General features: G+C 45.7%; 1 protein-coding gene across 2 annotated transcripts in view; it reads right to left on the minus strand.

Annotated features, from left to right (window-relative positions):
- YAP1 (Yes1 associated transcriptional regulator) overlaps positions 1–24,352 on the minus strand; it is a 451,661-nt gene that overhangs the window by 329,498 nt on the left and 97,811 nt on the right. Inside the window, exon 10 of one of the 2 annotated variants that reach the window (XR_010025487.1) lies at positions 18,816–18,835. The exons of the other annotated variant lie outside the window; for it this stretch is intronic. The gene's annotated coding sequence lies outside the window, so the exon portion shown is untranslated. Of the gene's footprint in view, positions 1–18,815; positions 18,836–24,352 lie in introns of those variants that run through there. 2 annotated transcript variants of the gene reach the window in all.

Raw genomic sequence — 24,352 nt, forward strand, 5'->3', positions numbered from 1 at the left:
CCGTGAGCCCCTGCTGAAGGAAGTGAGGCAGGTGGCTACTAGGAGGAGGGCTTTCTCTGCCGTGGCACCCTGGCTGTGGAATGAGCTCCCCAGAGAGGTCCGCCTGGCGCCTACACTGTACTCCTTTCGTCGCCAGCTGAAGACCTTTTTATCTCTCAGTATTTTAACACTTAATTTTAACTTAAATTTAAATTATACTGTTCTAATTCTTTATTTTAATCATATATCAATTTCTGCTGCGTGGTTTTATCCTGGTTGTGCTTTTTATACTGTATTTTGTATTTGTGTTTTTAGACTATTGGTTGTTTTATTATGGTTTTAATTTTTGTGAACTGCCCAGAGAGCTTCGGCTATTGGGAGGTATAAAAATGTAATAAATGAAATAAAATAAAATAAATTCTATGGGCAAGTCTATACCAGCCTTATATCACGGGGTAGTCCCTGGATCATCCTTATGCGTCAACATGACACACATGGGATCCCGGGGGCAACCAGGCACAACCCCTCAATTTTCCCAATTTTTCCTGCGGTCCCAGGACCATCCCGAGACCACGGGAGGTGTGGGCGCCCATCCCACCTGGTGCCCACTTACTCACAAGTAAGCTTGGCACCAGAAACAGGCACAGAACTGGGCAGCGCCACTCCGTGCCCATCAGGGGATGGGGTGGCAGCAATTTTGCCACCCCTGGGATGGCAGGGAGGGGGGTTGGGAGCCAATTTTGGGTTTTTTGTTTTGTTTTTTAGCTTACTTTTCGTTGGAGGGGGGCCTCACTTGTGCAACTGGCCCCACTGCTTCCCCCCCCCCAAATGGCGGCCGCGATGTCCTGCTTCCTCCCCGGACATCGCACGCCGCGTGTAAATCCAGGGGGAGGATCTTGATATCAGCATATCGCGAGAGCCTCCTCCTTCCCTCCTTAGGTGTAGATGTGTCCTATGTTGCCTTATGCTTGGGAGAAAATATTTTAAATAAATAAATAGTCGTCTAATCTGTTATTCTCTATTTGCTTGCTACATTATTATCTCAAATTAAATGTATTATATTTGTACACCTGGGAGATCCATAGTGCTTAAGACATTGTCCTAAATTCATAAGCCTAAACTCATTCTGTTATTTTCTGCCCAGTTTTCTAACCTATCAAGATCATTTTGAATTTTGTTCCTGTCTTCTAAGGTATTGGCTGCCCTATCCAATTTTGTGTCATCAGCAAATTCCCACCTCTTCCTCCAATCATTTAAAATGTTGAAGAGCACTGGGGCCAGGACAGAGCTCCATGGCACCTCTCCCAATACATCCCTCCAGTTTAATGAGGAACCATTGACAGGCACTCTTTGAGTATGGTTCGCCAACCAGATGTGGATCCATGTAGTAGTAGTGTCATGCATTATGTCCACAGCATTTCCACAATCTACTAAGGAGTTTACCCAATCCAAAAAATGAAATAAGGTTAGTCTGGCAAGATTTGTTCTTGGCAAATCCATGCTGACTTCCAGAGATTATGGAATTAGTACTTACAGATTGAGCACTTCTTAATCTGCTCTAGAATCTTTCCAGATATTGATGCTGGATTGACTGGCTCATAATTCCCACATCTTCCTTTTTGCCCTTTTGGAAGACAGGGACAACATTTTCTCTCCTCCATTCCTCTGGTACTTCATCCATTCTCCGGGATTTCTCAAAGATAATAGACAGAGGTTCTGAGAGTCCATCCCGTAACTCCTTCAACACCCTAGGATGAAATTCATCTGCACCTGGGGACTTGAAATCATGTAAGCCACTTAGATATTCCCTGACCATTTCTCTGTCAACCTCACACTGCACTCCTACTCCTTTGCTAGATTGTCACATATGCTAGATGGAACTCAGATCCTCTTTTGGGAGATGACAGAGCCAAAGTAGGAGTTGAGCGGTTCTGCATTTTCTTTGTCATTTGTCAGTATTTTTGCATCTTTGTTGAACAGCTCATTTACCATTACTTTGAACATATGTGAAGAAGCCATTGTTATTATTCTTATCCTCTCTGTCAGATTTCCAGTTATTTCTTCCATACCTTGTTAAGATTATTGAACTTATGTATCTTTTATTAATAGTTATTAAAGATGCTCCAAATCAGACTCAATTTCCCAACATATAACTAGAATCACCATATCATAATATGTGGTGGGAAAGTGCATTCTTGACGAGTTGTGTTTGGTTGCATAGAGCCCTGTGTTTCTGGGCTTGTCCTGATAAGATATTGTAGCAGTCAATTAATGGCATTGAAACCCCATGATGTGTATTGTGGAAATTCCTAACTTGCTGATTTATTTATTTATTTTATTACATTTATATACCGCCCTACAACCGAAGCTCTCTGGGCGGTTTACAACAATTAAAAATAGTAAACATTAAAAGTATACAAAATTTAAAAACCATCAAAAACATAAAAAAGTATAAAAACAACAGTATCCATTTAAAAACAACAATTCTGGGGTCCATTCAAAACAAACTTAACGTTGTTAAATGCTGTTAAAATGCCTGGGAGAAGAGAAAAGTCTTGACCTGGTGCCGAAAAGATAACAATGTTGGCGCCAGGCAGGACTCATCGGGAAGATCATTCCACAGTCGGGAGGGGGCAACCACTGAAAAGGCCCTCTCCCTTGTTGCCATCCTCCGAGCTTCCCTCGGAGTAGGCACTCGGAGGAGGGCCTTAGATGTTGAGCACAGTGTACGGGTAGGTTCATGTCGGGAGAGGCATTCCATCAGGTATTGTGGCCCCAAGTCATGTAGGGCTTTATAGGTTAAAACCAGCGTCTTCAATTGGGCTCGGAAACATATAGGCAGCCAATGCAAGCGGTGTTATATGCTCAAACCTCCCTGTTCCGGCTATCAATCTGGCCGCCACATTTTGCACAAGCTGCAGCTTCTGGACCATCTTCAAAGGCTGCCCCATGTAGAGGGCATTGCAGTAATCTAATTTGGAAGATGTGTCCTGCTGTGTTATTCATGTTTGCTACATGTGAGATAGAATGGTCAACATGGCGTCTGGCACAAGGTTAACAGCTTAGGTGCATGTAATCTGTAACCTATGGGAAGCATACACACTGGCAAGTTTCCAAGATTATATAAGGGTAGTGGGCGCTGAGTCGTGTGTACTTGCTTTGTGAACGATCGCCAAGCACCCCTTGCTGCGCAGATCGAGAAAATAAAGATTAAGTTGGATCTTCCATTCCCTAGCGCGCTGGGCACGGGCCCTCCTGTCCTTTTGGGGGACAACGCCCACATGTGTGGAAAACACTGTAGGTTATCCCACCATTTCTACCACATGCAATGGAACAATGGGTGAGCTATCCCACCATGCTTCTTTTAAAACAAAACAAAAAACAAAAAACCTTTGGGTCTATAGAAATCACTGTCACAATTTTTAATAAAGTTCTTGAATAGGGAACGCTGCCTCAGTTACCTCGGAGAACTGTTACCTCGGAGGAAGAACCCCAGCCTCGGTCCGGTCTCTGCTACTTCTGTTTCAGGACATGATCTCCTACATTGTTGGGTTATTATTTGGCGATGTGACTGCTTTCACATATCCTATCTGTATGCTTTTCTCTGTGCCTGCCTTCTTGCTGCTTGCTTGCTACTGGTCTTGGCCGGGCTAGTTCTGGTTAATCCTGTCCTGCACTTGTTTTACTTCTCTGCCTACTTGCTATTGCTCTCCTCATTTCTTCTCTTAATTCCTTTCCCCTCATATCTGTTCCTTATGGCTCGTTCCAATTTCGTCTCTCCCAACTTAGTTCCTATTCGGTGTCTCCCCTCTTCTCAGCTGCCTTTTTCATGTTCCTTATGGAACTGTCGCTCTGTTGCTTCTAAGGCCCCTGTCATTCAGGACTTGTTTATCTCTAGGTCTCTCCACCTCCTTGCTCTTACTGAAACCTGGCTCCCTGCCCATGATACCGCCATCTCGGCTGCCCTCTCTCTTGGAGGACTCTCTTTCTCTCACTCGAGTCGCCCAGAGGGTCGGGGTGGTGGTGTGGGTCTTTTATTATCTAGTTTGTGCCAGTTTCAGCCTCTCTCCATTCTACCCTCACATTGTTTCTCCTCCTTTGAGGCACATGTGGTGAGGCTCTTCGCTCCATTGCGACTGCGGATTGCAGTTGTGTACCGCCCCCCAGGCTCATCCTCAAAATTTCTCTCTGATTTTGATTCGTGGCTGTCCTTTTTCCTCTCTGATAACTGTCCTACTCTTATCTTGGGTGACTTCAATATCCATGTGGATGACCCTCAAGACACTGCAGCTCTACGATTTCACTCCTTATCTTCCTCTTATGATCTCAAGCTTTGGTCTGATGTACCCACACATTCCCTTGGACACTGTCTGGATCTTGTTCTCACTCGGAATTGCTCTGTTTTGGACTTTTCTACTGCTGACTTTCCTTTCTCAGATCATCATCTAGTTTCTTTCAATATTACTCACAATCCTCCTCCCTCACGTCCCGCTTCTCGCTCTTGTCGTGACTTGCAATCTATCAACTATGAGGCTTTTTCTCAGTCTCTAGCCTCCTCTCTTCCTTCTGTCTTTTCGGCTGTCTCCTTGGACTCAGCTGTTTCCTCCTTTAATTCCTCCTTATCTTCAACTCTTGATAATCTTGCTCCATTCTACTACTCCATCGCCCTTCTCAACCCCAACCGTGGCTCACCTCTTTCCTCCGCTACCTTCGCTCTTGTTCCCGGGCAGCTGAACGCCTTTGGCGTAGGACCAGGGACTGGGCGGACTTTGTCCATTACAAATTTGTACTCTCCTCTTTCTCTTCTGCCATTTCACTGGCCAAACAGCAGTACTACTCAACGTTGATCCAGTCAAATGCTAGGCATCCTCAGCGGCTCTTTGCGTCCTTCAATTCTCTTCTGAAGCCTAATCCACCATCTCTCCCCGCCTCTCTGTCTGCTAATAACTTTGCCTCTTTTTTCAATGCTAAAATCCAAACTATTCGCTCTGATCTGGCCAGCTCTGCTCCTCTTCCAGTTCCTGTTCCTCATCTGTCAGTCCCTCCTGCAAATTTCTCTGTGTTTCCTTCGGTCTCAGCTGATGAACTGTCTACAATACTGCGCTCTTCGAAGCCTTCCACTTGTTCTCGTGATCCGATCTCTTCTAGCGTCTTTATAAATCTTATTCCCGCTATCCTCCCTTCCTTGCTTCATATTATTAATTTTTCTCTGTCCTCTGGTTCATTTCCTTCTGCTTTTACACATGCTACAGTCTCTCCCATTCTCAAGAAACCTACTCTTGATAAGCTATCTCTGTCTAACTACCGACCTGTCTCTTTGTTGCCTTTTGTTTCAAAGATCCTGGAGCGTGTGGTCTACTCTCATTGTCTTGACTTTCTGTCTAGTAACTCTGCTCTGGATCCATTTCAATCTGGATTCCGTCCTTTACATTCCACTGAAACAGCCCTTACCAAGATCACCAATGATCTTCTTACTGCCAAGTCTAAAGGCCTTTATTCCATTCTTATTCTCCTTGATCTAACTGCAGCCTTTGACACGGTTGATCATGATCTTCTCTTAGACTCCCTTCATGACCTTGGACTTTGTGGCTCTGTCTATAACTGGTTTGCCTCCTATCTAGCGGGTCGCTCTTTCAGCGTGTTGGCTAATGGCAGCTCGTCTTCCTCTTTTCCCCTTTCAGTAGGGGTCCCGCAAGGCTCGGTGCTTGGTCCGTTGTTGTTTTCCTTATACATGTTGCCCTTCGGTAAGCTTATTCAATCTCACGGCCTCCAATATCATCTGTATGCCGATGATACACAATTATATCTCTCATCTCCGGAACTTTCTCCTGATGTTCACGATCGTATCTCGGCATGTCTTTCAGATATCTCAGCTTGGCTGCTTCATCGTCGTTTGAAACTTAATATGGCAAAGACTGAATTGCTTGTTTTTCCTCCTAAACCTTCCCCTCATCTCTCATTCTCTCTTACTGTCAATGATGTTACACTTACTCCGGTCAAGGAAGCTCGTAGTCTTGGCTTTATATTTGATTCCTCGCTCTCCTTTATTCCTCATATTGAGGCAGTAGTTAAATCCTGTCGTTTTTTCCTGTATAATATTGCCAGGATTCGATCATTTCTGTCTGTCTCTTCTGCCAAGACGCTTGTTCATGCACTGGTTATTTCTCGGTTGGACTACTGCAACCTTCTTCTCACTGGCCTTCCTTCTTCTCACATCAGTCCGTTGGTCTCAGTCCACCACTCTGCCGCTAAGATCATCTTCTTGGCTCGCCGCTCTGACCATGTTACTCCACTTCTGAAATCTCTTCATTGGCTTCCAATTCACTTCAGAATCCAATATAAACTTCTCCTGTTGACCTTCAAAGCTTTTCACGGTCTAGCTCCTTCCTATCTCTCCTCTCTCATCTCACACTATTGCCCCGCTCGTGCTCTTCGTTCCTCTGATGCCATGTTTCTCACCTGCCCAAGGGTCTCTACTTCCCTTGCTCGGCTTCATCCATTTTCTTCTGCTGCCCCTTACGCCTGGAACGCTCTTCCAGAACATCTGAGATCCACAAGTTCAATCGCAGCTTTTAAAGCTCAGCTAAAAACTTTTCTTTTTCCTAAAGCTTTTAAAACCTGATGTTGTTTGGACTCTATACTGTTAGTTTTACCCTACCCTGTGCCTGTTTACCCTACCCAGTGCCTGTTTGCATTCTCTTCCCCTCCTTATTGCTTTACTATGATTTTATTAGAATGTAAGCCTATGCGGCAGGGTCTTGCTATTTACTGTTTTACTCTGTACAGCACCATGTACATTGATGGTGCTATATAAATAATAATAATAATAATAATAATAATAATAATAATAATAATAGTTATAAAACCTTTAACTACTGCCACCAAAATATAACTCTCTATACCTAAAAGAAAGTCCATAGCCTGCTTCCTAAAGTGTAAGGAAGAGATTGGCACTACCCTTCAAAATGAACAAAAATCAAGATCCAAATATTGGAATAGGCCAACTCAAAGATCACACAAAATGTCCCAGCTTTTGAGATCTCCAAATGACTTAATTGGGCAAGATGTTACTGAGAAAAATCCAGGTTGGTGGAATGGGGGCAAAAATGGGAACAAGTGGAAGAACAAAGGTTCATTGGAGATGGTAATCTGGATGTGTGCATAATCAGAGTCTTAAAATAATATGGAGGACTTATCATATGAGAGCCTCGTGTGGCGCAGAGTGGTAAAGCAGCAGTTTCTGCAGCTGAAACTCTCCCCGCGGAAGCTGGTTTCGATCCCAGCGGAAGCTGGTTTCAGGCAGCTGGCTCGGGTCAACTCAGCCTTCCATCCTCCCGAGGTTGGTAAAATGAGTACCCAGTTAGCTGGGGGAAAGGTAATAACGGCCGGGGAAGGCAACGGCAAACCACCCCGCTGTAAGGCCTGCCAAGCAAACGTCAGCGAAAGCTGGCATCCCTCCAAGAGTCAGTAATGACTTGGTGCTTGCACGAGAGGTTCCTTTCCTTTCCTTTCCTATCATATGGAGGACATTATTAAGTGGCTGTTACTAAATATCCTATGACCCTGTTCAGATCACAGACCATGGCCCTTTCTGCACCTATGGATTATCCCAAGAAAATGGAGGGATCATCCCTGTCTGCTCCCAGAATCCCCTGTGTGTCATTTGGATGCACAGGGATGATCCTAGGACGATCCCGGGGGAAAAGGCAGGTGCAGAAACGGCCTAAGCCACGGTGGTGAAGCACTTTGAGCTAAACGTTATGGGTTAGCACATTGTGTGAACCATTCCTAATCATCATGGTGGCTATATTACCACAATTTAAACCTGCTACTGCAAAAGGGTTAGCAGCCTAACCATGGCTTAGTGTGCTGTCTGAACAGGCCCTATATATACTTACCTGGCAATAACTTAATGGGATTTGCTTCTGAGTAGACACATATACAATTGGATTATTAACCTGTTAGTGAGTCCCTAGTAGTAAAACAAAATAAAACAGTGGCAGTATTTGTGCTGCCATCGTCAAGATCAGCAGACAAATCTTGTAGACATCTCCTTAGGTGGACTACTGTGGACCAGTTCTCTAAGTACCACACTCCCTCCAACACGTGCGAACCATAATACCCCTTCAGATACATTTAAAGGCCTACTTTCCACATTTCCCTTACCTTCCTCAATGCCTGTGCAATGGCTTTCCATACAAACCGAAGTGTCTGGCCCATTCAGCAATTTCACAAGCCCTGTACGCCTGTGACCTTCCAGTTCCCAATCCTCCCTTGGGAACCAGCTGATTAAAGAGAAGAGTGCCTGATTGTGTTCCTACCCAGCTGTCTCTCAGGAATGAGAAAGACAATGTAGGAGAAGCTGAATACAATATTGCCATTGTTAAAGCCTACCCAACTGTAGCAACTCCTTAGGATATAAATGGTTGCAGTTTCCTTTAATATTCTTTTTAACGGCATGAATGATCTTGAGAGATGGAAGGCCTGAACACCGGGGGGGGGGGGAGGGGGGCGCTGTATCGGCAATACAGAAGGGTGCGCAACCACCACCGTGCTGGTAAAATGTCACAACCTGTAACACTGTGACCGTATCAAGATCAGTCACTCAGATCAATCCTGGAGATGCAGGATAGGGATGGGATGCTTCACATCTTCAGCCATGAATGGCGCTGCCAATAGTGGCATCAGATAATAAATCATAGAATAGTAGAGTTGGAAGGGGGCTATAAGGCCATCAAATCCAACCTTCAGCTCAATGCAGGAATCCACCCTAAAGCATCCCTGACAGATGGTTGTCCAGCTGCCTCTTGAATGCCTCTAGTGTGGGAGAGCCCACAACCTCCCTAGGTAATTGGTTCCATTGTCATACTGCTCTAACAGTGGGGACGTTTTTCCTGATGTCCAGCCTAGGGTGACCATATGAAAAGGAGGACAGGGCTCCTGTATCTTTAACAGTTGTGTTGAAAAGGGAATTTCAGCAGGTGTCATTTGTGTATATGGAGAACCTGGCAAAATTCCCTCTTCATCACACCAGTTAAAGCTGCAGGTGCCCTGCCCTCTTAAATCTGGTCACTCTAGTATAGCTCCTGCAGCTTTACCTGTTGTGATGAAGAGGGAATTTCACCAGGTTCTCCATAGATACAAATGACACCTGCTGAAATTCCCTTTTCTATGCAACTATTAAAGATACAGGAGCGCTGTCCTCCTTTTCATATGGTCACCCTAGTCCAGCCGGAATTTGGCTTCCTGTAACATGAGCCCATTATTCCATGTCCTGCACTCTGGGATGATCGACAAGAGATCCTGGCCCTCCTCTGTGTGACAACCTTTTAAGTATTTCTCCAGGCTAAACATGCCCAGTTCTCTCAGTCTCTCCTCATAGGGCTTTGTTTCCAGACCCCTAATCATCCTGGTTGCCCTCCTCTGAACACGCTCCAGCTTGTCTGCGTCCTTCTTGAATTGTGGTGCCCAGAACTGGATGCAATACTCCAGATGAGGCCTAACCAGGGCCGAATAGAGAGGAACCAGTACCTCACGTGATTTGGAAGCTATACTTCTATTAATGCAGCCCAAAATAGCATTTGCCTTTTTTTTGCAGCCACATCACACTGTTGGGTCATATTCAGCTTGTGATCTACAACAATTCCAAGATCCTTCTCATTTGTAGTATTGCTGCGCTAAGTATCCCCCATCTTGTAACTGTGCATTTGGTTTCTATTTCCTAGATGTAGAACTTGGCATTTATCCCTTTGCCTGGCATTTATGTCTTTGCCCAGCTCAGTGTTGGATTGATGTTGGCAGATCTAGGTTGGCCAGGTGTCCTACTTTGCAGTAGACAGTCCTGTATTTGAAAAGCTGTCCATTAGGATCTGAACAGCATACAGGTGTCTCCCACTATGGTGAATATAGATGTGCTTAGGCAAAATTATAAAAATTAACATCTTCTTTTGCCCTCTTTTCTTGGTGATGTGGAAGTGGCTACCCTAGAGAGGACTCCAACTTTCTAGCTGTAGTGCTCAGCTCCCAACCAAGATCAGCTGAGGAGATCAGAGCCGGAGCAACGGGGTGTTTACAAGTCCAGACTGTGTACTCTTTTGCTGTAAGAATCAGACCCTGATGCCCAACTTTTTACATGATTGGGGCAGGGTGAAAACACATAAATATGCTGTCGCCGTACCTGAAAGCAGTTTGCCTCCACCCCCAGACTTCTAGTCCTTGGCCTTTCATAACAGAGACTATATTGCAGCACTGCTATAACCTGTATAGCATCGTAACACATAAAGATTACAATCCTCAAATCTCATACGCCAGAGTAGACCTGCCATTACAAAGGAGATTGTGGCTACGTTGCCGGTAAAATGTCACAACCTGTAATACTGTGACCATATCAAGATCAGTCACTCAGATCAATCCTGGAGATGCAGGATAGGGATGGGATGCTTCACATCTTCAGCCATGTATGGCGCTGCCAATAGTGGCATCAAATAATAAATCATAGAATAGTAGAGTTGGAAGGGGGCTATAAGGCCATCGAATCCAACCTTCAGCTCAATGCAGAAATCCACCCTAAAGCATCCCTGACAGATGGTTGTCCAGCTGCCTCTTGAATGCCTCTAGTGTGGGAGAGCCCACAACCTCCCAAGGTAACTGGTTCCATTGTCATACTGCTCTAACAGTGGGGAAGTTTTTCCTGATGTCCAGCCTAGGGTGACCATATGAAAAGGAGGACAGGGCTCCTGTATCTTTAACAGTTGTGTTGAAAAGGGAATTTCGGCAGGTGTCATTTGTGTATATGGAGAACCTGGTGAAATTCCCTCTTCATCACACCAGTTAAAGCTGCAGGTGCCCTGCCCTCTTAAATCTGGTCACTCTAGTATAGCTCCTGCAGCTTTACCTGTTGTAAACAGATTCATCTTTCATCTTCATCCAGCCTTCCCATAAGTTGCTTTTCAAGATACCCACACCTGTTCTAGTCCTCTGACTGGTAAACTTGACTTTCCTGCTTGCCAAGTTATTATGTTACAATTCATGACTCTTCTGAGCTGTTTCAAAGTTAGTTGATTTTTATTTGTATCATAAGCATTTAAATGTTGCCCTGAAGAACAGTTGTGCCTGGCAGTGGTTTGAGACCCAGTTAATCAAACAAGGTCATGTGATGAGGCTGAGTCCAGATGGTAGCTTCACCTGCAGTTGATTTATTACAGTAGCACTAAGCCATAAGCAAAATTAACACAATGGTGCTAAACCTGAGGCAAAGACAAAGTCATCTCAAGGGAAGAGGTACCAACTCCAGCACAGGCAATCAGGAATACACCTTTCCTCATATGGAGCTACCCATCTCTCAAGGTTATCTTTTCAACTCCTGGTCTCTGGTGTCTCTTTAAATGATGAGTTCCAGAGGCAGGGCCTTTTCTGCAGTGTCCCCTAGTCTCTGGAATTCCTTTCCTGGGGGTGTGATGGCTTTCAGGTCTTATTGCCCCTATGGCCGCTGGGTAGAAAAAAGTCTCAGATAATTGTAGAGCCTCCATTCTCAAAATGATCAGGATGACCGAGCAGACATCAAGTCTACAACATTTAGTCCGCTTCCCCCATTCCCTGTACCCCCACCTGATTTTTGTAACATCTTGCCTGACAAAGAGATCTGTAGATCTCAGAAGTTTGCACATTTTTTGTTGATCTTTGAGTTGGCCTAATAAAGACATTACACTATATGGATTTTGGCATTGTCGTCGTCATCCTTGTCTTCTACTTGAATAACCTCTGGTATTTAATAAGTGATTTCTGGCATAGACAGAGATCATTTGTTTACTTTCCTTATTCCTGATGAGATAACCTGTATACATCCCAATTTCTAGATCTGATGCCCAGCAAAAAAAAAAAAAAAAGATGAAGAAAAAAGCTGGACACACTAAACAGGAGCCAGACACATACTTAAGAGGCTGTTTTCACTCACAGTATAAGTAGAATTCCAGCTAGGCTGACAAAGCAGCCTTCCTCAAGCTGGTGTCTTCCAGATGTTTTGAACTTGAGCTCTCAGCATCCCCAGCTAGCCACTGGCTGGCTGGGAGTTCCTGGGAGATGTAGTCCAAGACATCTGGAGGGAACCATGGAATCATAGAATAGTAGAGTTGGAAGGTTCCTATAAGGCCATCTAGTCCAACCCCCTGCTCAATGCAGGAATCCACCCGAAAGCATCCCTGACAGATGGTTGTCCAGCCACCTCTTAAATGCCTCTAGTGTGGGAGAGCCCACAACCTCCCTAGGTAATTGGTTCCATTGTCCTACAGCTCTAACAGTCAGGAAGTTTTTCGTAATGTCCAGCCAGAATCTGGCTTCCTGTAACTTGAGCCCATTATTCCATGTCCTGCACTTCAGGATGTTCAAGAAGAGATCCTGGCCCTCCTCTGTGTGACAACCTTTCAAGTATTTGAAGAGTGGAGGAATTTGAAGTTGGAGGAAGCTGCTAGAAGTCCTAGCTGTTGCTCCATGTGAAGTGTCCATACACCCCTGAGCTGTACATGTGTTGCACTTAAATTCTCATCCTGGCACATTATGTAGTTTGATTTATGGGGGCCAGTGGAGGGACAGTCAGTCAGTCATGCCTTTGAAGTGGACCACCCAGCTGCACGGTCTTTGGGGCCCCTCAATGCTTTGAGTCTGTCATTAAAACAGAAGGAGAACCCTGGATGCCAATTGTATGCTCAGGCTATTAAGCTCCACGTCAGTGAGAAAATATTAACATATCCTGTGCCAGATGACAGGCTCACAGTTTACTTTCTCTCTCCCCCCCCCCACTTTTTCCCTTTCCATTTGCCTTGCCAAGTAATGTGCAGATTTCATTTAGACATGGTTACTTCTTACTACAGACATGAAAGTGACAAGCAAAAGCGCTGCGGGTATTTTCAGCTCAGCTGGTTTCAGATGCGACGTGTCCCCAAAATCGTGTGTGCAGGCCCATTGGCAAGGCACATATTGTGGGGTTGGGGTTCTTGCCAATCTACACTGCAAGAGAGCAACAAACATTCCCATCAAGGTGAAAGAAACTATTTTATTTATTACATTTATATACTGCCCCATAGCCGAAGCTCTCTGGGCGGTTTACAGCTCTCTGGGCGGTATATAAATGGGCACTCTGGTACCCTCCAGATGTATTGGTCAAGATTGTCCATGAACCCCAGCCAGCATGGCCAAGGGTCAAGGATTATGGGACTTGTAGGCCAAAACATCTGAAAGGCACCAGGTTGTTTCTCTTTAATCAGGGGATGACTGCCGTTAAGATAAATTGCCCATGAATGGCCAAAAATCCTACTGTAGCACAGTTCTATAGCAGGATGAGTTCTCTCATCCCACGACAGCATAGTTCCCTGTATCATCCCACCAAGTGGCAAGAAAGAGTTGGCCACACATCTGGACTTGATGTGCGGTAGGAAATGTAGTGAAATTGTCATCTGCTTGTAGTGTTTCATTATGAAGGACTTCCTTTCCAGACTCCTGTTCTTGTGGGAGGGGAATGACACAGTGGGAAATAAAGCAGTGAAAGGACAGCGAGGGCTCTCTTGGTGGTGGAATAGCTTATTCCACAAGTAATTCTCTCTCCAGAGCAGTGGAGGCTGGTGGCTCCGATGCCAGTAGGGCAGTGAATCTACTCCGGATTTTAGTCAGCCAGAGCTCTAAAGGAGCTATCCAAGGTGTTTCTGCCCCTTCAATAGCTCCTTTAGAGTTCTGACTGGTTCTGACTGAAACCTGAAGCAGATTCACCACACCACTGATATCAGAGCCACCAGCCTTCACTGCTCTAGATGGAGGTGCTAGTAAACAGCAGCTTTTACCCCCTCAAAGAGGTAAAAAGAGAGTCCGCCAGACTTGGGCTTGTCAAGGTTTTCCGATTTCCGCTTTGAAGCTCGGTTTGCCTCATTCTGTTCCTGAAAAAGTGTGTTTTTCTTTCTCCTTTAGAGAATAGAAAAAGTGCGCATTTGGGTGTGGCATAGACCAAAGCATGAAAACACATATTTTGTTCCAAAACGGGCATCTTTAAAGTAGGATTTTTTTCCTAGCAAACTCATTGTTCGAATATGAACACACTCTCAGGACTATGTGAGTTTTGGCCAAGAAATGTGGATCCATTCCAGTTCACTTCTGGGGTTGTAACTGGGGCATGAACTGAAATGCAATCCTCATACATCCCTCCCCAACACACCCAACAGCTACAGGTTTCGCTAGTGGCTTTACCTGTATCACGGGTTCCTACTGGATCAACTTTCCTCAACCTGGTGGCCTCCAGATGGGATGCTGTGACCTCCAGCCCTCAGACTTTCCAGTGTGCAGCAGAGGGTTCTAAGGAGGCCAAAACACAGGCTACTACCAGAGAGGTTAGACAATAAGTTCTTTAGAGGCACAGCCCTGCCACCATCCTCTACCTCAAAAGATGAGTCCATGGAAGGACCTCCACCTCCTCAGCCTCATAGAAGGTTCAGGCTACAAAATCAGATGAGGCTCCTTAAATGGCTCAATCACTCTTGCAGGAAGGGTGGTGATGGCCACAGTACAGGCCTTGTCAGCATACATAAGGCTTCCATTAGCTCCCTGCTGTGACAACATCCTCCTATTGCTGTAGTAAGAGAGAGTTAAAGCCAGCAGGGCTCACTATCCAAGGCCCAACTTTCTTCTTGCTTTGTTCTGCCTGCCATCAGATGCTACCAGCTTTCTCCGTGAGCCTCAATGAAGTACAGAACAGAACATGGTATCACTGCACAATTCCTATTCCTGCCTATGTTGGAATAGGAATTCCTAGACAGTGTTCCATTCTAACTAGTATTGGTACACAGACCCTCCAGGAGATATATATCTAATTGCTTGCTTCAGAGTAGGACAAACTCTGGAGTCTGTGGGCAAACCCAGAGACACTGTCACTTTTCTGCTTTTTTTTTTTTTTTGCCCAGTCTCATCCAAGTCTGGCTACTTAGGGTCTCACATCACCACAGGCAGAGATCTGCTGCAACCCCTGTCTAAAATGGACACATTTTTCTGTTATCCACTGAGACCCAGGAGCTTCAAGGTACATCAAACTTCAGGCAAAGGAATAGGTTACACAGACCTAGGGAGGGGGTTTCGTTGAATTTCTATCCCATTTTCAAGAGGTTCTTGTACAAATCATAGCCTCCTTCTATGAGAGAGAACAACGCAAATGTCCCCACAACCTAGTTCTCTCCTCATCCACTGATTGTACGTATATTTTACTTGTTTTGTTTCATGAAAACTCTACCAAGTTAATTTCCGAGACTGAGTGTACACTTTAATTTCTTAGAGGTGTTTCATCAATTCCCGTTCTTGAAAAAGCCGGGGGGGGGGGGGGGGGGCTGGATTTCTCATGACAGAAATTGCCAAAGCCAAAAAGGTCCTTTAATGAACGCGTATCTTGAGAATGTGCAAAAATTCGTACACGTGTAGAGGAGCACATTTGGTAACAGGGTGTAACTTGAGCAACACTGTCATAAACAAATGCATCTAATTGGTTTAGTGGCGGTGGTGGTGGTAGAGCAGATGATGATAGTAATAAAGATGTCAGTGACACTCACAACTAGGCTCAGGTAAACCAGCATGCCCTGACCTGACATTTCACCATCGGCTGTTCGTTCATGGTACATTTGTTTCACTAAAGTACATCGGAAGGGGAGGGCAGGGCGGCCTACTGAAAGTGCCGAAGCAGCAGCCCATCTCTTTTGTCAACGCGCCGTGCAACACGGAGAAGTAAATAAAGAAACAAAACCTCAGCTCAGTGGGCGGCCGGGAGGTTTCGTGTGTCTTAAAAACTGCTCTGGGCAAAGTTCTGCCTGGTGAAATAAAAACAGGCCAAACATGTCTTACGCACAAAGGCAACAGCAAACCCTTGAAGGGATTGAAGGACAAAGCTAGGAGCAAATAGAGCCTTCTGGCCATCGCACTCTAATTGAGCTTCCAGATGAAGGCGTTGTTTTGCACATCAGGTTCAGCGCAACAAACTGTGCTGATGGCTCATTATTGATTCCCACTTCTCCAAATGGTGGATTGGGGATATCACTCGGTGGTGTTGATGAGGGAAAGAAGCTTAATATCCATGGCTTTTTGACCCCAAACATCACACAAATTTGTATCCTTTTGGGGAGAGGCAATTCACATACAACTAGTGCTTTAGAGCGACAACATGCAGCCGGCAGCTAGCAGCAAAGCAAGCTATTGCTTGGACTCCTCTCAAAAAGATGACTTGATGGTTTTCATGCTAAAGGCAGTCACAATTCTCCCCACCCCCCAGTGTGCTGTGAATGCTCCTCCGTATAGAGTTAACGTAAGAGGAGCCATGCTGGATCAGACCAAGGCCACAGCTAGACCTAAGGTTTATCCTGGGATCATCCAGGGTTCGCCCCTGCCTGAGCACTGGATCCCCTGTGTGTCACCTAGATGAACAGGTTTGACCCCTGGACGATCCAGGGATAAACCTTAGGTCTGGCTACGGCCCAAGAGTCTATCAAGACCAGCATTCTGTTCACACAGTGGCCAAAGAGCAGCACACAAGAAACTCACAAGCAGGACATGAGTGCAACAGCACCCTCCTGGTTGTGTTCCCATGCAATTGGTATGCACAGACAAACTGCCCCTGATGCTGTAACATATAACCCATCAGGACTCGTAACCATTGATAGCCTCCATGAGTTTGTTTAAATCCCTTTTCAAACCGTCTAACTTGGTGGCAATTACTATCCTGTAACACATCCCATTTTGAAGCACCTTGCAGTTTTAAGCATCCTTGGCCCACCTTGTCACACCTTTTCCCATCTGACCAATTTCCAGTTCCACCTTGATCACAGCTTTGTGACTCCCCTCTCTTGCTCCACCTCTTTAAGGATGCTTTATGGATGCCCCCAACCGTTAACAGCCATTTTCTAACTAGGTGTACACATTACTTGTGTTTATCTAATTTTATTTATGTATTTATTTATTGCATTTATATCCCGCCTTTTTTCCTCCAAGGTGGCGTACCTAATCCTCCTCCTCCTCTCCACTTTATCCTCACAACAACAACCCTGTGAGGTAAGTTGGGCTGAGAGTCTGTGACTGTCCCAAAGTCACCCAGTGGGTTTTCATGGCCGAGTGGGGACTAGAACCCGGATCTCCCGACTCCCAGTCTGACACTATAACCACTACACTACACTGGCTCTCCCTTCATTTGTACCTCATTCTGAAAACATAATCTGCTGCAGTGTTGTACCTGCTTGACTGGAAGCTTTCTTCTTATGACACCACCTAAAGAACCCAGCCCTTTCCTGGAGTTGTGGTTTCTAAAACAAAATTAGGGTTTCTAGGTGGTAGGGAGATGTCTGTTGAAATAAGGGTTTTTCAAACTCTTTAGTGGGACATGAGAGTCAGCAGCAGTGGTGCAGTGGTAATTTTTTGTGCCCAGGCACTCATTAAGACAACACACATGTGTTGATCCATATCAACAAACCAATTGTCCCCATTTCTGTCTCCACCAAGAACAGGTCTTTTGTAAAGCTAATGGGACTTAATTGCCCTTTCAAGACCAAACCACCCAAAAGTATTTTGCATCACTACAAGGAAGAATGTATTCTTGATGGGAAAATTCATTCCCCCTCTCTGCCACCGCTGCCTGGGTATTGTGGGACGGACGCAAGAAAGAAGAGACGACACAAGTGCTGGAATTTAAACTGGGCCACATTTATTCAAGATCTGCAAAGGCTTCCCACCGGGCATCCAGCCTGGCCTGCGTTCAGGCCTTACTAAGTGAAGGGGCGAGCTTTCCTGGCCCAGCGGGTGGCGCTCAGTTTTGCCGCCCTGCTGTCCATCCCCACGTGGGGTAGGGAGACCTTCCCTTGTCACCCCCAACCCATGCCCTCAGGCTCAAGGTGGGTGAGAGAGGTCGGCCTCAAAGGTGGTCCTTATCCCCCAGCCTGGCCACAAGGCTCAACACTGGGAGCCCTCGGGAGTCACCTATCACTGTAACAGTGCCTTGGAAGCTCACCATTACATTCCCTCTGGATGCCCTTCCCTACCTGCCTAGAATTAGGTGACCAAATCAACTCGCAGCCAAATTGACCTAGTTATACTCCCCCGCTGTCTTACAGTGTGGAGTAGGCGAAACAACTCACGTCCAATTCAGAACGTGAGCAAAAAATTCCTACTCGGCCCCCTATTGGCGACCAGTAGTTCACACTGTCGACAGGGAGGGAGGGAGGGAGCCGCAGAAGCAAGAGGGCTTGGAGGGGTGAGACACATACTTTTAAAAGGCCAAAACCCCTCCTAGCCCCAGTGGCGCGAAATCCTGCCAATGCAGGATAGCCACGTCTCTTCCCTGCTCCGCCCACAAATCCCTCCCCATGCCCAGGCTTTGCCGGGCATGGCAGAATGGGCCCTGGGAAGATTGCAAGTAAGCTCAGAGGAAACAGGGAATTCTGGGGTGGTGGCAGATGACATCATGCCTGCTGATTAAAAAGTGCCCTGGCTGCATCCTAACGTGCCCCGGCTCCAGGACACCACGGCTCAGCAGTCCCACAACCAGTGGCCTCTTGTGTTGCTTAGCAGGGCCGTTTCTTGAACAGCTAGTGAAAAAAACTCGGCCGCATTCTCTGAAAATATCTGCTGGGTTCTCCCCATCTCAATCAGAGAACAACTACAGCACACCCTAAAAGGCAACTGTTTTGGTAAAAAAAAAAAAAAACTTTTCTGTTGCATGGGCAGTTCACTTTGAAACACACACACACACACACACACAGTTGTTCTGCTGAAAATTAATAGCCTCTTTTGTTTTTGCCAGGGCTGACTGTAAAGCAGCAAGTTTTATAACTCTCCCCACCCCACCCCACCCCTGTTGCTGTGCAACCAGATGTGTCTGCCCGCCTGTACGTTCTGTTTTGTCTGAGTGAAGATCCTTGGCAGATTTCTTTTGGCTGCCACATCACAAGTGCAACGTTGGAGCTTCTGGTGGCGTCTCTGGACGTCAGCTTACCCAGCAGCGATAAGTGTCAAACCTGGAAATGAAATGGAAAGCGCTGATGGAAGGAAGACCTGTTAGCACGGAGATTGGGCATGGCAGCAGCTGGTTTTGCACAAGGGCTTTGTGCTTTATCCCCAGCCCGATCCTGGTGGCACGCTTGGACTGCCAGCAAATCAGCATGGGAATCAGCAGAGCTGACATCTGGCCTGCAGGTGCCAGTCACCTCCGAAAGCACGAGAATCAATAGAGAAAGCCAACATCTGGAAGTCTCCCTAGAAACACGTCTGTATCCCAAAACACATCCAGATCTCTCTCTCTCTCTCTCTCTCTCTCTCTCTCTCTCTCTGTGCGTCTCCTACTGAGACATGTTTTAATAGTTAGGACTCAACTGACATGAAAAAAAGAGGTGAGGAAAGCAGAAGCAAGAGTGTCTCACACTTAAAAGTCCCAAATTCTGGGTCTTGAATCAATTATGTGATCTATGCAATTGGCGTACAACACCCTTCCCCAACCTGGTGCCCTCCAGATATCTTGTCTGCAATTCCCATCGCTCTCAGCCAGCATAGCCAAAGGGAATGATGAGAGGAGCAGTCCAACAGCAACATCTGGAGGGCACCGGGTTGGGGAAGGTGGGTTTCATCTACTTATAGAATTGACCCATGCTCTGAAGCCTTGGGGAGGGATGATCTCAGTGGGAAAATGGAACCCCTTGTGCTGATCCATTTGCTCACACGCTGGGCAAGAATTTGCCACCCGTTGCTGTCCCTCTGTCTTCAAGCTTATTTTTGCACGGGGTGAAAGATTGACAAAAAACGAAAGCTGAGATTTGGGGAGGAACGATCACAGAACTCACACGGCTGCTACCTTACAGCTGGGGCTCAAGGCAGGCTTGGAGTCTGTCCTGCAGAGCAGCAATTCCACTGTAAGCACTCCCACATCAGACACTCTACGCCTCTGCATTCCATTGCTGGGAGACACAGGCAGGATCTACACTACTGCTTTATAACGGTATTGAAGTGCACCAGCAACTGTTGGGACTAGGGCTGTGCACGGCCCCCCTGATCCGCTCTGGATCCCGATCCGCAACTTCCGGATCGGGTCCGCTCCGCCCCGCGTCGATCTGCCTATGGTTCGGTCCGGTCCGCTCTGCGGCTCCGGATCCGAATCGGAGCTCCGTGTTTTCCCCCCATAGACTTGCATTGAAAATGTCAAACACCTATAACTTTTTTAATTTTCAAGTTAGAAACATAAAAATGGGCACCATGAGAGCTTATAAATGAAAATACATGCCCATTTTAAAGCAAATCCAAGCATGCCCTGATTTTTGGGGAATATTTGAAAAATCCCCCCCCCCCATTTTCAGAAAGGCAGTGATCTCCGTCATTTTTCCAGATACAGACCTGCAACTGGCCACCATCACAGCTTCCACCTAGATCCGTATTCCTGCCCATTTTGGAGGAAATCCGAGCATGCCCTGATTTTGGGGGGAGTTTTAAAAATATTTTTCCCCATTTACAGAAATGCATGTATCTCCGTCATTTTCCCACATCCAGACCTCTAAGTGGGCACCACCAGAGCTTCCACATTGATCCTTATTCATGCCCATTTTGAAGGAAATCCAAGCATGCCCTGTAGTGAATTTTTAAAGATATATCTAAATAAGAATGATCCTCTCAAGTTAAACACTTCAAAAATGGACACACGGAACTTCAAGAACTCTTAAACAGGGTGAGCGCAGCAGCAGTGCAGCTGCCTTTCATCATGAGGAAGGACAAACGCCCTGAGTCAAAGCAAGACACACACAAACCGGCCCTCTGACGCAGGCACAGAAGAGGAGGGGCAGCAGGTGGCTATGCCCCTGAAGCACTGGGAGCAAGCATGCCATAGGCTTGTGGGGTTGACCCACACAGCCCATCTACATCTCCCAGGCACCAGGAGGGCAGGGAGGTGCTACACGATGTACGACGACTAAGCCATAGAGCTCTGGGGAAGTCAGTCCCAGCAGATCCCGCTACCCCACAAAGTGGGCACAGGCAGGCAGGCAGAGAGGCGGGCACAGGCAGGCAGGCAGTAAGGGGCTGTTACATTGCACGGGTAAGCCACAGATCTCTGGGGAAGTAAGTCCCAGCAGGTCCAGCTACCCCACAATGACGGCACCCAGGCAGAGGAGGCAGGCAGGCAGAGAGGCGGGCACAGGTAGGCTGCTGCTGCTGCTTGCCTCTTGCAAAGGGGCACTTTTCCCATCCTCAAAAAGCGAACGGCGGGCACAAGTTGGAGAAGCACCCGCGTCTGCCTGCTTCTTCTCCTGCTTCTGTTGAGGAGCACCCAGCCAAGGACTTGAACATTTGATTTTCACAGCAGGAGAGGCTGCCTGCTTACTGGTGCCAGCCTTGCCTTGCCCACTGCTTTCACCATGCCCAACCACAGACGGGCACCTGCTGCCTTTTCTCATTATCAATAATTATTAATAATGATAATGATAATGATAATAATAATAATAATAATAATAATAATAATAATAAATGTAATTATTATTTGGGGAAATGGGACAAGTATTGTGCTTTGCCCAAACTTTATTTGAATGCTCAAACTTTATGCTTTTTGCACTTAACAAGCAAGCAGTGCACAGCAAACACACTCACACACAGACCCAAAACACACACACACACACACACACACACACACACACACACACACACACACACACACAGAGTGAGAGAGAGAAAGAGAGAGAGAAAGAGAGGATAGATTTTTTAAACTATTTTCTTTTTTTATATAGAAGGAGGAAAATGAATACAAACACAGTCACAGAACACAGGGTTTAAAAGACAGGGGGAAGGGGTGGGGGTTGGGAAACAAGCACTCCAAATGAAGAATGATAAATTTATATAAATCAAAGGAAGGCAAAACACAGAGCAAAGGAAAGCTAAGCCAAAAGTCTCAAACCAACAAAAAAACAACCTCCCCCCAAGCTAAATCCTATCTTCTCCAAACAAACGCAGCTACAGTACACAGAACTCCTCTCTCCACGAACTCCAAACCCACAAAGAGAGAGAAAGGAAAACTGTCTCTTGGTGGCTCTGGCTTAGTCTCCCCTCCAACATTGGGATTAGAGGATGCTTCACATGAGGTGATCACTTATCATCATGACTGGGAGTTGAATCTGCCTGTCATCGCTTCCAAAAAATGTTCCCCCTCCTGTTTTACCCATTCTAAAAAAATTAATAGCAAGCAAACCGCATCACGAAAAATTCCGATAATCGACACAAATGACCCCCCAGTCATCACTCTCTAAGCACAGTAAGTTTCAGGGATGTAGCTTGAAAAACAAAACAAAAAATATGCCCATTTTTCACGCAATGCAATCCTATGGGGAAAAAGTTCCAAAATGGCGGGCGGAGCTTTGCGACAAGCGGATCGCTCTGCAAATGGGCAGTCCACTTCGTGATGCTTCGCTAAGCCCCCGACTCGCTTCGCATCCGCCTTTAACAGAGGCGAATCAGGCCACTCCCGATGCCGTTTCTACAACCCGAAATGGAGCGGAGCACAGCCCTAGTTGGGACCCTTGACACATTCCATACACTGTTTTCAAACCGCTTTCATGGTATTAGATCCTGCTTGGTGTAGATCTGGCCACAATCCAGAGAGTACTATGCAAATAATGGAACGAACTCCCCGATGAGGCCCGCCTGGTGCCAACATTGTTATCTTTTTAGTGCCAGGTCAAGACTTTTCTCCCAGGCATTTAATAGCATATGTTGAGTTTTAACTGCCTCCAGAACTATCTTTGGCCTGGCTGATTGTTTAAAAATTATTTTAAATGTTAGCTGTTCTTATGTTTTTAAATTTGGTATTTTGATTTTTGAATGGTCGGTCTTTTAATTTTTGCAAACTGCCCAGAGAGCGTCATCTATGGGCAATATATAAATGAAATAAATAAATAAATACTGTTGCACTCATGTCCTGCTTGTGAGCTTGCCACAGGCAGCTGCTGACTGGCTACCGTATGAACGAAATGCTTGTTGGACTTGCTGGACCCTTGGCCTGCTCCTGCAGAGTGCTTAATTTATTCCGTTGCTACATTTATATTCTGCCTTTTCCTCCAAGGAGCCTAAGGTGTCATACATGATCCTCCTCCTCCATTTTATCCTCTCAGCAACCCTTGTAAGTTAGCTTAGGCTGAGAATCAGTGACTAGCCCAAAGTTACTACTGAGCTCCATGGCGAAACGGAGTCTAGAACCAGGTTGCCCAACTCCCAGACTAACATCTAACCACTACACCACACTTGCTCTAGCCACACAACTTGCCACGTAGAACCCGCTCTTCATTATTTTGCATAATTCCCATCTCCCCTTGCCGCCCTGATCTTTCTACTTTCCCTCTTCTTTAAAATGGTGGTTGGGGATGGGATTACGGGTACCATTAGCCACAAAGGCCCACGTGTGTTACCCCGCGTGAAAAGGCTTTCTCCAGTGCTGCTTCCAAACTGTGAAATGCGTCCTTCATACGATTGCTGCACCGCCACACTTTCTTGGCTTTTAGAAAGGGTGCAAAGACACATCTATTTATTGTAGCCTTTGCAATGGCTTGTTTCATGTTTCAGTTTTTTAAAATGTTCTTTTTATTGTTTTAAAGTTTTATTTTTAGAAATTGTGGTTCATGTCCTTGATGGCTTTATAGCAAATACACGGCTTGGGACCACAATACGTGATGGAACGCCTTTCCCCATGTGAACACTACGCTCAACATCTAAGGTCTCCCTCTGGATGCCTACTCTGAGGGAGGCTCAGAAGACAGCAACAAGGGAGAGGGTCTTCTCTGCGGTGGCCCCCCAATTATGGAATGATTTCCCTGATGAGGCCTGCCTGGCACCAACATTGCCATCTTTTCGGCGCCAGGTCAAGGCTTTTCAACTTGACTGTCTACTAGCATCTGTCAACTTGACAGTCTATTAGCATTCAAGAAAGCTATCAAGACATCTTCTGGCAGGCCTATCCAGTGGAATTTTAGGATATTTTTAGAATGTTTTTAGGATGTTTTCAACAATGTATATTATGTTCTTAATTCAGTTTTATGTATTTTATATTTACTGTTGTTCCCCACCTCGATCAAAATGGAGAGGCAGCTAAGAATTATTATTATTATTATTATTATTATTATTATTATCATCATCATCATCATCATCCCAGGCATTTAGCAATATGTGATGAGTTTCACCAACCCTGGATCTGTTTTTAGGTTTATAGCTTATAGTTGTTTTTAGATTCATGTTCTTGTGGTTTAAAATTTTGTATATTGTTTTTAATTGTTTTAATCTTATGTAAACCAGCCAGAGAGCTTCACCTATAGGGTAGTATAGAAATAATAATAATAATAATAATAATAAT

This window comes from Elgaria multicarinata, chromosome 5 (assembly GCF_023053635.1).
Source record: "Elgaria multicarinata webbii isolate HBS135686 ecotype San Diego chromosome 5, rElgMul1.1.pri, whole genome shotgun sequence".
In the NCBI taxonomy this organism is placed as follows: domain Eukaryota; kingdom Metazoa; phylum Chordata; class Lepidosauria; order Squamata; family Anguidae; genus Elgaria; species Elgaria multicarinata.